Genomic DNA, 12209 nt, shown 5'->3' with positions numbered 1-12209 from the left:
GGGAGGAGGAGGGGAAAAGGGAGATGGGGAGGGAAATGGGAGGCGGGGAGGAGGTGGAAATTTTTTTTCAATAAAAAATTATATTTAAAAAAATCATTGGCCATAAATTTACATAATTTTGTTTATGTAACTAAATTATACACTACCCTTTACATATATAAAGAGTACCTTTATATGTATTTCTTTGTGAATAACATGCATCTATATTTTCAAAAAATAAATATTTCCAAGCTATCTGTTTTAAGCTCATTTTCCCAACATTAGACCACACTAAGATTTATACAACTGACAGAAACTCAAGCTGATTTAAAAGAATATTTGATAACCCTGAGACGACATTTCCGATTGCCTAAATGTGCAAATACCATGCCTCAGTTCGTTTAATTCCAATTTTTTTTCATCAGTTTCTCTTTTCCTTATTTCTGCTTCACACTCCTTTAAATTTTTTCAGATTTAGTGCTGTTACCACTTTCAAGTGTATCATTAGTGTAAAAGAATAACTATAGTTTTTTTATTCCCAAAGGTCAAAGTTTGCATTGTGCTTATTAAAATAGGATCCATGACTAAGAGCAGTACAGAAACATTGAAGGCAGAGGTTTCTTCACAGTTCCAGTAGCAGATCTGAGAGGATCAGTACATGCACATGTGTTACTCAGAGCAAACCAAACAAACTGATATCAGTGACCATAAGTAATCATCAATATCACTGAGCTGCAAACCCTGCAACCCATAGCAATGATCTGCCTGCAAATATACCGGCACAAGAGTATCACAAATGTAATGGGAGTGGCCTACCACTCTTTATTGGATTTGACATGAAACTTGAAAGATCTGAACAGACACCGTAACAGGCTGCCTAGTCTTCTCTCAGATATCAGGCCTCCATTTCAGTTTTCTGAGACTGAGGAAGAGACACAAAGGATAATCAGTCTAAGATTCCCCACAGCAAGGGTGAGGCCTGGTAGATGGAGTACTAGGCCAGGCCAGGCTGGTGCAAGTCTCCACAGTCAGTAAGCTAAGTACATAAGGACAAAGGCTGTGACTTGTCCAGGTCTGCGCAAAATAGAAAACTATAGCCCTGACGAAACACTGACTAGCCCTTGGCTGACCAGTTAGAATACAATAATATAATGATTGTCACTTGCTTGATATAACCTCCCCCTTGCAGTGCTTCAAAGGAGCCTGGGAGCTGTTCTCGGGATCATTGCCATCTTGCCTTTATGTAGGATGGTTGACCCAGTATGCTGGAATAGGAAATGCTCTTGATGATTGCATACGTGGATGGTGGTCTTTTGTGGGATTTCTCCAGAACTCATATTCAAAGGCCAAAAATCTGAGACCACATGATCAAGTTGTAAGGATAGAATGGAATGTTCTTCATAGTTCATACCTGTAATCCATCTTATTATTCTTATTATTCATCTTTCTATACCTCTGTATTATTAATTAAATTTCTTTGATCACATAAATATGTTAAATTTATATATACAAATTTAGCAATTTGATATTTCGGTGCATATATGGTTTAATACAGTAGTTTTAAAACTAGTCAGTTCTTCTTGGAGTCTTTTCCTTTATGACTTGGAAGTGCATAGGCCTTGCTGTTATCTGTCTGCACGCCGCTGACCAATAGCAGCTCAAAACATTTTGTTCTGATTGTAACTTAGTAGCCATTACTGAACCTTTGCCTATGGTCTAGGAATCAAAAATCTCCGTTTCTATCAGTCAGGCTTTTAGATTCTATGAGTGAGACTGTGATGCAGCCCTCTGATTCTGCCTCTCTTGTGTCTTTTAACATAATAATGTACAGTTCCAACCATGTCGTCACATGGAACACCTTTATTCTTCCATGTTGTTTAACAGTATTCTCCTATGTAAGTGATTTTATCGATCTCTTCATCTCTCCTGGGGCACAGGTTGTCTCCACTCATGGCTTCTGTGACAGTGTTGTCATGAACACGGAAGTGAGGAGGGCTCTTTGAGATGAATGTTTCATTCTCAGGGGCAGATGGATAATAATGGGGTTACCAGGTCATATGGTAGTGCTATTTCTGGTTCTTCGAGAAGGCTCCATGCTGTTTTCCATTATGTCTGTAGTCATTCACATCCCTCCACTTAGGGCTTCCCTCTCCTCCAGATCCCTGCTAGTGCTGGCTACGTAATTGTTTTGCTTCTGGCCATTTTTCTTGACACACAGTAATGCACGTTTCTTCAGTGGTTATTGGCACTGATGATGCTTCATTTACCTGTTGGCCATTTGTACGTCTGTTCCAGAGAAATAGGGAATTTGAACGGATCATTAACACTAATTTGTTTTGAGTGTTGGGAGTAGCTTATACATTCTGGAGATGAGTCTCCTGTAAAATTATGTATCACAAATATTCTTTTCCATACTTCAGGCTGTTTCTGAATTATGATCATTCCCTTTACTGAGAAAAAAGCTTTTGAGTAGCATGTAATCCCATTTGCCTGTTTCAGCTTTCGTTTTCTGAGTCAGAAGTATATGGTGTCTTTAGCAATGATGGCTTAGCCTAAAGTTCAGCCAAGAATGATGCAATTTCATATATGGTTTGGATAAAGTCAAGGAACCCAAACCCCTTTCAACAACTCAAAGGGAGCTGCCTTATACTTAGCTCTCTTAAATGACACAGGGCTTTATTTGAGTTTGACTCCTGAGAAAACATCACCCTTCCATGCAGGGTAACTCCAGTTACACTATATATTATATATTTTAAGAAATTTTATAAAATAGAACTTTACCTATGTCTTTAATCCATTTTAGTTGATTTATCAACTGGTAGAAGACGTGGCCTAATTTCATTTCTCTGCATATGGATATATTTCCCCCAGGGCTTTTTATGGAGAAAGGTGTGCTTTCTCCAGTGTTCGTTCCTGGCACTTTTGTAGATAATCAGTTAGCTTTGGAAAGGTTTATTTTATTCAATGCTCTTTACTGTGTTCTGTTAATCTGGTTTGGAATGCTGGAGAGTAATACCCTGACAAACATGCATTTGCAACATATTGTGAAGTCCATTAGTATAACGCCTTCTTTGTTCCTTTTGTTAAGATGATGTTAGTTATTCAGGTTTTCCTGTAATTTCATAGAATTTTCTACAGAGGTATTTCTATTTTGATAAAGGGTATCATTTGTATTGGTATGTGGATTTTAATAAAAACAGAAAGCCTTGCAGCATATAGATATTTTGATGACAATGACTCTTCTTTAATGAATTTGAGGTGTGTGTTTGTGTGTGTGTATGCATGTGTGTGTGTGTGCGTGCGCACACACACACTTTCTTTTGTATGAATTTCAATATTTTGCAAAAAAATTTATAGTAAACACTGTTGAAATATAACTTGTATTGTGTACCTATCATAACTAGGCTTGCTTTATAGTTGTTTCCTATAATTCACATTGATATGTAGTAATGCTATTGATCTTTCACATGTTTACTTTTAGCTATAATTGAACGATGACTAGTTCTAAAGTGACAGTTTTACTAATTTTGTCCTTTGACAATTATATACATCTATGCAAACAGTTTGATTACTCTTTCCTTCATCTTTTTTGATATCACTTTCATCAATATCAGCCCACACTGTACCCTAAAAGTCCCTTTCTCGGATCCATGACTTTTGGGTTTGCATCCTATCCAGAGATGTCTATCTGACCACTGGATTGCATCATGACTATCCACTGGAGCCCGGTGTGGTCACCAGTGGTTAAACTGAGAGCATTGATTCCCATCTCCTTGAATCCACCGTAGGCAAACAGCTTAGCAGGAAGACAGAGGGTTTCTCAGATACCCTCGTCCATCCAAGCTTGACTGTTATTCATTAGCCACTCGCCTTTCTTCTGTGGAATATTCTCTTTCCAGATTTACAATATAGTTTTAAAGTTGGTTTGTTTCTCTGATGTTTAGATTTTTTGTTCTTTGTGTAATTTAGGTATTAATCCCTTTTCAAATGTACAGCTGACAAATATTTGCTTTTTCTGTAGTCTGCCCCCTTATCACTTGGTAGGATTTTTCCTTTGCTATGCTTAAGCGTTTTAGTTTCATGAGATCCCATTTGTCAGTTATTTTTTATTTTACTTTTGTTAATAGCTTTTTATTGAGCTCAACATTGTTCTCTGTTCCCCTCCCTGCTTCTTCCCTCCCCTGTTCAACCCTCCCCCAGGTCCCCATGCTTCCAATTTTCTCCATTTGTCAGTTCTTGCCTTTATTTCCTAAGCAAATTAAATTCTAATTAGAAAGTCCTTACCTGTTCCTATGTGTGGTAACATAGCTCTTCTCTTTTAGCATTTTTTGGATTTCATGCTGAGTTCTTTGACCCATTTGGAGTTAAATTGTATGCAGTGTGGCAGACATGGTTTAATTTCATTATTTACATATAGACATTGAGGTTCCAAATCGCATTTATTAAAGATACTGTCCTTCCCCCAGTGTCTATTCTTGGCATCTTGGTCAAAACTCTGGTGGCTGTAATTTTATGGACTTAAAATCTAGTTTTTCTATTATATTTCCCATGTGTCTGTTTTATTGTCAGTTCTATGCCTGTTTTATATGTTACTTGTATATATTGCCAGTCTGTATAAAGGGTTTATTAATTCCAGGAGTTTTCTGGTGGGATTTTTTTTGGTTCTTTCAATGATAGAAGAATAATACAAGAAAAGGAAATCTAAACATAAATGGGAAAAGAGGAAGTTAGAATATCCATGTTTGTATGGATATCAAATTTTATGTTTTCATGTTGGAATTCTGTAGAAGCTAAAAAACTAGAACCAGGGCTTTGGGAGCAGGATGTATTAATGGGGAAAGAAGGGATTATCTAATTTAGCTAATATGACAGTAGGCACGAAGAATACTGGGGATTCAAAGCCATAAATAGTGTACGGGTATGGGGATAGTGGAGTTAGAGAGTTAGAGGCTAATGAAAATGAATGGGACATGAAAGTCATATGGGAACCTAACCAAATATATATAATTCATTTAAGAACATTGCTTCCTCATTATTGGTTCCAAAACGTTCATATGGACTCTAATCTCTAGGGCTACTAGAAATAGCTAACCACTGACAAAGCTTTTGGCACTTGTAGAAGTTGGCTAATTAAATTTACTTTTTGAGAAATATTCATGGAATTACAGAACTGTATAGAGATAGTTTAAACACATTTTTCATGTACTTCCATATTTTAGTTCTATTTTTATAAGTGCTATATTCGTTTTAAATTTTAGGAAACAAGCTTCAAAACCTAGGTTGTGATAGCAAAAATTATTGTTTTGGGATGAAATTCTAAAAGAATAGAAAATCTGTAGTTTTTAGTGGCTGGTAGAGACTGCATGAACATATTTTTTTTTCTGATAGTTACTAGGGAAACACAAACCTATGCAGGTAAATTGTGCAAGAAAACCATTGCAAAAGAAATAGCATAGCTGTTGAGAAGTCCTAGAGATAGATTACTCTCCAAACAAAACTGATGCTCATGTGGAAATACACGTTGGCAGATGCCCGCAGGCCAACTCTTCAACCCTTTGTGATAAAATGGATTCTTGCCTTTAAATCTGAAGGGGAAAAAAAACCCCACAACTTTGCATGTAAGCTACCTGAATATAATTACGTCGAGTGGAACACAGAAAATGTAGCTACCATGTAAGCCTGGGTAGATGAAGGCCCACAAGGGTGATTGCTGCCACAGTCTAACCAGATGGATCAGAAGGACACTTGAAATCACTGTATGGAGTTCTGCTGCCTACTAAAATCTGCCAGTAGTTTCCCTCACAGTCATGGTTTGTGCTATATAGCATTTTAGTCTAGTTGCAGACAGCCCAAGACAAGTTTACATTGACTTATTCAAGATAGACATTGAGTATTTATTATTTTCATATGATTTTCTTGCATTGATTAAAATAATCCCCAAAGTAAGGGTGCCATTTATTCTCTGTACATGTGAAAATATATGCTCCCATATCCACTCTTCCTCCATCCCAACCGTCCCATTCCCCCAAGCTCTCCCCATCCTCCCCTTTTCACTTCTCTCTCCCCAAGCTCTCAATTTTTGCCTGGCAATCTTGTCTACTTCCAATATCCAGGAGGATAACTACGCATTTTTCTTTGGGTTCACCTTCCTATTTAGCTTCTCTAGTATCGTGAATTATAGGCTCAAAGTCCTTTATTTATGGCTAGAATCCACTAATGAGTGAGTGCATACCATATTCATCTTTTTGTGTCTGGGTTACCTCACTCAGGATAGTGTTTTATATTTCCATCCATTTGCATGCAAAATTCAAGAGGTCATTGTTTTTTTTTTTTTTTTACTGCTGAGTAATACTCTAATATGTATATATTCCACATTTTCTTTTTCCATTGAAGGGCATCTAGGTTGTTTCCAGGTTCTGGCTCTTACAAATAATGCTGCTATGAACATAGATGAACAGATGCTTTTGTAGTATGATAGGGCATCTCTTGGGTATATTCCCAGGAGTAGAATTTTGCTGGGTCCTGGGGTAGGTTGATCCCAAATTTCCTGAGAAACCACCACACTGATTTCCAGAGTGGTTTCACAACTTTGCATTCCCACAGCAATGGATGAGTGTTCCCCTAACCCCACATTCTCTCCAGCAAAGGCTATCATTGGTGTTTTTGATTTTAGCCATTCTGACAGGTGTAAGATGGTACCACAACGTTGTTTTGATTTGCATTTCCCTGATTGCTAAGGAGGTTGAGCATGACCTTAAATGTCTTTTGGTCATTTGAACTTCTTCAGTTGAGAATTCTCTGTTCAGTTCAGTACCCCAATTTTAATTGAGTTACTTAGCATTTTAAAGCCTAGTTTCTTGAGTTCTTTATATATTTTGGAGATTAGACCTTTGTCTGTTGCCGGGTTGGTGATGATCTTCTCCCAATCAGTAGGTTGCCTTTTTGTTTTAATAACAGTGTCCTTTGCTTTACAGAAGCTTCTCAGCTTTAGTAGGCCCCATTTATTCAATGTTGTTCTTATTGTTTGTGCTACTGGGGTTATATGTAGGAAGTGGTCTCCTGTGCCCATATGTTGTAGACTACTTCCCACTTTCTCTTCTATCAGGTTCAGTGTGTTCAGATTGATATTGAAATCTTTAATCCATTTGGACTTGAGTTTTGTGCATGGTAATAGATATGGACCTATTTTCATTTTTCTACAGGTTGACATCCAGTTCTGCCAGCACCATTTGATGAAGATGCTTTCTTTTTTCCATTGTATACTTTTAGTTCCTTTGTCGAAAATAAGGTGTTCATAGGTTTGTGGGTTAATATCCGGTTCTTCTATTCGATTCAATTGGTTAACTTCTCTGTTTTTATGCCAGTACCAAGCTATTTTCATTACTGTAGCTCTGTAATAGAGTTTGAAGTCAGGGATGGTAATGCCTCCTGAAGATCCTTTATTGTATAAGATTATTTTGGCTATCCTGGGTTTTTTGTTAGGAAAACTATTACTTTGCAGTGTGACATTACTCTATCTGTAGATGATCAGCTGTTAAACGATGTTAATTTATATGGTTCACCTGAGTTTTTGTAAAAATTGAATATTCAAGAGAAATATCAGATTATTGAAATGTTTAATTTCCTCACCTGAAAGTACTGATTATTTCACACACTCTATTTTTTCCCTATTTAGACATGAAAATTGATCCTAAGTGTTTTGTTGTTTTGACAATCCTCTGAAAATATGAAATCATTTAAGACAGAGTAGAAAAAGTTCATAAGGTTGTTATTCGTCAACGAACATCACTACTAGATAAAGTGAAGCCTGTGGGTACTTATCCTGCATTCTGAGCAACACTTTCCTGTATCAGAACTCCCAAGAGCTAGGAACATGATTTCCTCACTGAGCTTCTCCAACAGTCAACTGCCTGAAACACAGGAGGCATTCTACATTGAGATTGTGTTATTTGTTTAGAATCAATGAAATAGATGAATCTTAAGGTGAAACTTCTACTAAAACAAGAAAATGAACTACATCTTATCTTAACCATTATTTGGTGCTCAGTAGATTTGGGCAAGAACTTTCAAAGGTCATAAAATAAAATGTTCCTGCTATTAGCATTTGCATGTTGAAATCTCATACTAGTTTTTGGCTTCAGTTTGTTTGATTTGGTTTTGAAAATGGAAATGGAAAACTGAAAAGGACCCAAGCATCCTTCTTCAAACACTATAAAGCTTGGGGGAGTCTTTTACTTTTCACTAGAGTGCCACACAATTTATCACGGTTATTATAGCAACTATGCCTGCCTTTAGGGGAAGTCCAATCCAGGACAGCGTATTATCCCACTTCGGCATGACTCTGCAGCCAGATGCATCACAGTGAGGTGGAGGGCTATACTGAAACAAACCACCATGGACAAGTATGAAAAATGATCACTTCTGATCCCTGCAAGATGCATGGCTATGTAACACTTTAACTATTTTCCATTCCCTGGCTTTTAAAGCAATTATACTGTAGGCTGCAGGGTACACTGTTAGATGCAATTTTCTATCTGCAAACTTTTCTCTATTAAATACTTTTTCAGCATGAAAAGTTTCATGTTTTTAGATGTAGTGTGAAACACATGAATTCTAGAAAGCATCTTTAAAGTTCCAGTATAGTGATAAAACAAGAAGTATTACCTTAATTTGAAATTCATTCGTGAAAAAATTTGGTACTATATACGTATATGCTCTTCTAATGGGAACCAGTAAATGTATTTCTTTGTATCTTTATGTTTCTTAGTTAAAAATGTTACATTTTACTACAAATACTACAAATATGACTAAATAAAATGTAATTTAATGGAAATGGAAATAGATGCAAGAAAATCTTTAGTGTTTATGAAAACATGGAAATATGAATAAATTATATTGAGTTTTCATCTTATTCTGTCATAATGACTATCTGCAAGAAAATTCTGGTAAATGTAATTGGAAGCTTCTGTCTGCCAGCTCCTGAATAATCACTTAGAGGTTTAATATTAGTTAAAAACTATTTGGCCTATTAGTTCAAGCTTATTATTAACTAGCTCTTACAACTTAAATTCATCCATTTCTATTATTCCATATTTTACCATGAGGTTTGTGGCTTGCTACCTCACAGCTTGCTTCACCAATGACTGCTGGTGTCTCGCAAACTTCACCTTCTTTTTCTCTGTATCTTTGCTTGGATTTCCTGTCCGGGTTTCTGCCAGTCAATTGGTCAAATCAACTTTTTTATTAACCAATGGTAATAAAATATATTCACAGCATACAGAGAGGTATCCCACATCATCAGAGTGCTCTTAGATATTGCTATAGAAATGTCAATTAGTGCAGCACTGTGGAAATATATATGGAGGTTCCTCAAAAACATAAAACTAAGATACATCATGCTTCATCATATTTCTTAAGTAATCAAAATCACGCAGATACAGAGAGATCCCTGTACATGCATATTCATTGTGACATAATTTTCAGAGAAGAACCATATTGTTTTTCATAAAGGACATATTTCACTATACTTTTGCTGCTAAGCTGTTGTTATTATAATGCCAGGTCTGGCTATGGACTCACTATCTTCTTACCTTAGACTTTAGAGGTTGGAACTACAGAATACACCACCATACCCAGCTGTGTGGTATATTTAATGAAATAGGAGATTCTTCAGTAGATCAGGGTAATTTATAAAAGATATACATTGGCTGCTTGATTTGACAGAGTCATCAACACTACTTCAACAAAAAATTTCTTTATAAAGTAAACTATGGTAAAAATTCATTGTGAATTGCCATTTAATCATAAATGGTTGTATACATAAACAAAGTTGTTAATAAGCATATTTGAATACATTTCCCAGGTAATATTTTTACAGAGTTGTGACTACTTTGTGCTTATCTTATAAACTAGTAAAATATTTATGAAATTCCAACTGTTTTGTGGATGAGCAAAGCAAAGAAGAATAATTCACTATGTTAGAAACATTAGCAACAGTCTAGTCTAACTTGTAGAAGTTTTAAAAGAAGAAATCAAGTAACTTTACTCCATCTTCTCCAAATGTCACAAAATTATTCATCAACAGTGAAAGTTTATTCCATGTGATGATTGTTTAAGACATTTGGGATGGAATGTTGGGATTAATGAGTCCTGGCTTTCAGTTGCTTTTCCCTCCTAGAACCTTCTAATATAAGTTACTAGAAGCTGTGCCTAGTTAGAGGATCAGGATGGGATTATCACCTGTTGACCATTAACTGCAGTGTATTTAAGTCTACATGGTGTTAATAAAGATGGGCTTTCTGAACCAGCATTTTGGAGCTGCGTGTGACAGTCTATCTCTGCATTCTCAACCTCCAGCCCCTTGCCTGAAGCTCTGGAACTGGGTCCCAGCGCACAGAGCACACACACACGGGGGCATGGAAAACTTTTTTTTTCCAAGGGGGAAAGCTTAAATTAAATGATATCATCAATTATAAATAAAGAATTGGATGAACTCATTAGCCTTTGTTCTCCAGTCTTTGGTTCATCTGTCTACTAACTCATTTCTTCTTCAGTTACTTTCCTGGTCCCTACAGCTTTGTAGCTTTCCATAGGTGTTATAGCTATTACTCATGTCCTCTCAAACACCATTGAGAACTGTATCGAAAATTCCATACTGCGTTAGTAAAAGAGTAAAAAAATGAGTAACTGAAAGCATGTAAATAAAATTACTAAATGCAATGGTATATTTTTTGAGAGAAAATTCAGAGTAAAAGAAGACTGCTTTTTTATGAACATTCTAAATGCTGAAGATTGATTGTTCTATGAACTTCTGTCTTACAAACATCTGGAAATTTTCCTGTTAGTATCTTGGAAGTAGCAACTTTTATCCAAAACAAGCATATATTCTCCAAGTACTAAATTAGGGCAGTTTACTTTCAGACTAAACAAGTAGACTTTAGTTTTGCCATGTCAGCTTGCTTTGTTTCTTAGAAGAAAGGTTATGTACATGGACCACAAAGATACATCTTAAAGGAAAAAGAACGTTGCTATCAAGTTTTCATCTTGCCTAAAATCCTATCCTTAACAATCCTAAAGTCACTGTGTCTTTAGCCAGGGTCTCATTTGCCTCAGACCAATCAAGATGCTTTCACCACACCCCTAAAGAAGAAAGGAAGGATATGCTCCCAAATGAATATACCTCATGAAAAGGGGAGAAGGGGAGTAGCTTTTCCAATGGTTAGACTTACAATCTTAGTCTCACTGATAGAAAACATTGACTGTACAATAGATGTTCAAACTGTATATTTATCCTTCCCTACTCACCACAGCACTGTCAATAACACTCAATGTATTAAGAGGACATTATTCATGATATTTAAGAAGAATGTGTTCTCTCAGGTGCCAATTTCTCGGGTCAGTACCTTACAGACTATAAAGTATATTCAGACAATATTTAGGATTTCCTTGTTTCCTTAAAAAATACCAAGTATTTGAACAACATCTGGTTGGTGATCTCTGTAACAGTTTATTACAGAAAATTCTATGGTGTTCATACACATACAAAATCTCCATTGTATATATAAAGACTGGAACTTAAATCTCTAAACTAAGATGTCTGTCCCATGCTCAGCCACATTCTTAATTACATCATCAAGAGTTGCTCATTCCTTCATCTATTTTATTACATAAGTTGTTAACGACCTACTAGACCAAAATTCTATACTTCTTTGTGAGATTAAATGGGGCATATTATGGAGGTGAAGGGAGATAGTAGCCAAAACCTAGGACAAGATTAATCTTCTCATCTTCCATATCACCATAGAACCTTCATCTGGTGATGGATGGAGATAGAGACAGAGACCCACACTGGAGCACTGGACTGAGCTCCCAAGGTCCCAATGAGTATCAGATGGAGGGATTACACGAGCAAGGATGTCAGGACCACTTGGGGTGCACCCACCCACTGAGATATTGGGGCTGATCTATTGGGAGCTCACCAAAGCCAGCTGGACTGTGACTGAAAAAGCATGGGATAAAACCGGACTCTCTGATCATGGCGAACAATGAGGACTGCTGAGAAGCCAAGGACAATGGCATGGGGTTTTGATCCTACTTCATGTTCTGGCTTGGTGGGAGCCTAGCCAGTTGGGATGTTCACCTTCCTAGACATGGACGGAGGAGGGAGGACCTTGGGCTTTCCACAGGGCAGGGAACCCTGACTGCTCTTTGGATTGGAGAGGGAAGGGGAG

The sequence above is a fragment of the Alexandromys fortis genome, unplaced genomic scaffold, assembly GCF_014885135.2.
Source record: "Alexandromys fortis isolate MF-2015 unplaced genomic scaffold, M_Fortis_MF-2015_v1.1 scaffold_20, whole genome shotgun sequence".
NCBI classification, from domain to species: Eukaryota; Metazoa; Chordata; class Mammalia; order Rodentia; family Cricetidae; genus Alexandromys; species Alexandromys fortis.
Note: the sequence above shows the minus strand (reverse complement) of the source record.